This window comes from Lissotriton vulgaris, chromosome 6 (genome assembly GCF_964263255.1).
Source record: "Lissotriton vulgaris chromosome 6, aLisVul1.2, whole genome shotgun sequence".
Classification (NCBI taxonomy): domain Eukaryota; kingdom Metazoa; phylum Chordata; class Amphibia; order Caudata; family Salamandridae; genus Lissotriton; species Lissotriton vulgaris.
In genome coordinates this window covers 679858972-679862049 of record NC_141694.1, presented here as the reverse complement: position 1 = coordinate 679862049, position 3078 = coordinate 679858972, and the positions used below count along the sequence as shown (strand labels likewise).

Here is a 3078-nt window from a genome sequence, read left to right as displayed (position 1 = left end):
AGTGGGGCCCAATGATGAAGCATGTCATCACCAGGTGGTGAGTGAGGGCTTTCCTAACTGACTTGAGTGAGGCCGGTTTCATTTTCCTTTCGCTCCTTCGTGTGGTCTTGTCAAACCATATGACACTCTTTTCTTGTTTAATATGAAAGAAACAGGTCAGTATTATATTCCTCACCTTAGAATATCCCCAAGCGTAAGACTGGATCTGCCAATTTGTGCTTAGTAGTACCCTTGTGCATCGGCAGGCGTCGTCTGCGGCTCCGCGTGTGTCATCGGCGTTGTGTGCGCCGTGATGACGTTGTCTGAGTACTTAGACGCCGCCTCCGCGTGCTGACGTCAGGTCCTCTTTTTTCACGCCATCAGTGCAGTTCCCGTATAAGTGTTACCTTAGTCATTTTGTTTCAAAACTTTGTACGATCCCTTTTGATCATTTTACTTGAGTCTTTGACTCTGGACGGTGCCAATAGGGATGGCCGGTTTCAACCCTGTGAGGATTGTGACCGACTGATGTCGGTGACTGACCCTCACCGTCGGTGTCTCCACTGTCTCGACGTCAACCACGACAACAAGAGCTGCTCCGACTGCCGGGCCCTGACTTCGGAAGCTAGGCAGGAGTGGTCCCGCAAGCAGCTTGGACTCCAGCAGTTGGCCCCGCACCGCAAGAGGTCATGGTCTGGATGGAGGTCGAGAGACCGGGCGCGGGGTTTGAGCCATCAGAGCTCCGGGAGTTGACATCACTCCTCCGGGGCAAAGTCGTTAGGTAACCACAAGAAGTCAAAGGGACGTCATCGCTCTTCCAACTCCCCACGATGCAAGTGCAATGCGGCAGGGGTTTTGGGTGACACCGCCCACGCGGCTCCGTCAGAGTCGCGGGCATCGTAGCCTGCCCCACAACCTCCGGTCCCTGGGCAGCATGCGACGCAGGAGGAGTTAGAGCGCTTCCTCATGGCCATGATGTCCCTCACTCCTCTGACGGGCTACGCCGCAGCTATGGGCCCAGCGGACCCATCTGGGGGCCCTAGCGGGTCTGGTGCTTCGGCCCGACGCCGTCTGGTGCTTTGGCTCAAACGCCGCCGGCGCCTTCGGCCCGGCGCCGCTGGGCCACACTGGATCTAATTCTTGATCCTGGTCCTCGCTGGCTGACCTCACGACCTCTAGAGAAAAAGGTTCCCTCATTGGCCACAATTATTCATTGCAAGTATACATCACATTATTTATGTTGAAGGCGACAGATACACAACAAACCTTTTTATTTTCTTCAAAATATATATAAAGTGTTTAATTTCTTGTTTTTAGCATTGCTTTCAAATTTATATTTTTTCATTTAAGTTAGAATTCATAAGAAACATACAATCACAGTATTAACATATCATAAATCATTTCATAGGTCATACAAAAAAGGGAAAACATTTTTTTTCCATTAACAATAACTAATCGTGAGAAAAACAATTAATACCAATACATGTGCCCCTGATAACACACAGTCACAACATATTAGCCCATTCATACTAACATTACATACACACACACTATGTCTGAAAAAGGAATCTGGGTACTAATTAGCAGATGCTTTTATTTTACAATGTCTTGAAGTTGTTCTTTTGAACAACTTCTTTGAATATAATGGCACTCTCTACAAACAAATCAAGGGCACCTCAATGGGAGCATCTTGTGCCCCGAGTGTGGCTAATACGTTTATGGGTGAGTGGGATTTATGCAACATTTTTAATGAGTTGGCTCCTTTTTTTGAAAATATTTCTGTTTGGAAACGATTTATAGACGATATTTTCTTTATTTGGAGTGGATCAGTTGAAATATTGGAAGCATTTATTCTTTGGCTCAATACCAGTGACCCCAATCTCAGATTTACAGTAAATTATAATAACCACAAGGTTGACTTTCTAGATATCAGCATTGAGGGCACCAGTGGACAGTTGAAAGTTAACCTTTTTAGGAAACTTACAGCTAAAAATACCATCCTAAAATGTGACAGTTACCATCCCAGTTGTCAGAGGGAATCTATCCCATTTGGGGAATTTTTACGGATTCGCCGTAACTGTACAGATATGGCTGCCTACCACAAACATGGAGATGAGCTTAAGGATAGACTACTCAAGAGAGGTTATCCCCACCGTCTAGTACGACATGCTTTTAAAAGAGCTAAATATTATGATAGAGTAGCTTTATTACAAGGGTCCAATCGCCCGGAACACAACCGCATAACCTGTGTTATAAATCATTCAACCCTGAATTTCAAGATCAGGAATATTATAAACAAAAACTGGAGAATCCTGAATACAGATGAGCATGTTCCCCCTATGCCTCTTCCCTTACTAGCTTACAGAAGAAATAAGAACTTGAGGACTTATTAGTACATACTCGCCAGACCAAAAGATTTTCCTCAGATGGCCAACGTTCCATCACGGGGCTTCCCATCATTTTGGGAAATCACAGATGTGGCTCGTGTCACGCTTGTGACTCTGCGATCACATCTGAAACTATTGAATATAATGATAAGAAAATTAAACTCCGCCATCTGACAAACTGCCGCAGCAGTAATACAATTTATATTCTATTCAGTGGTTGTGGGTTGGCCTATGTAGGAGAGACTGGCCGTGAATTTCGCACACGTTTTAGCAAACACAAATCTGCGATCAGGAATAAGAGAATGATGGCGCCGTTAGTTGAGCATTTTCTGAAAATGAACCACAATGAGCAGGACATCAAATGGTCCATTTTTGGTTAAAGTGCAACCTAGAACAGGTCAACTTACAGAACCAACACGTAAGAAACGTGAAACTTTCTGGATATACCATTTAGACTGTGTAAGACATGGTCTGAATGAGGAAATATCTTGGTATATCACACAATAGTGTCCACTTTACTCCATACAGTCGTTATTTGTTACTCCAACTTTGATACTATGTGTGTATTCGGAACTAGTATATCCTGCTTATGTACTTGGCAGTGGTTATTACAGGTGACTGTTTGACAGTATTAGAACTCATCTGTCTTGTGGGAGATATTTATTAGTTATTTATTTTACTTTTTAGCACACCATATGTAGTTATGCTTAAA

The 3078-nt window shown here is 44.1% G+C and overlaps 1 pseudogene; it reads left to right on the top strand.

Annotated features, from left to right (window-relative positions):
• The first annotated feature begins 1658 nt into the window (after positions 1 to 1658).
• Positions 1659 to 2873, top strand: LOC147707844 (uncharacterized; annotated as a pseudogene).
• The last annotated feature ends 205 nt before the right edge of the window (positions 2874 to 3078 follow it).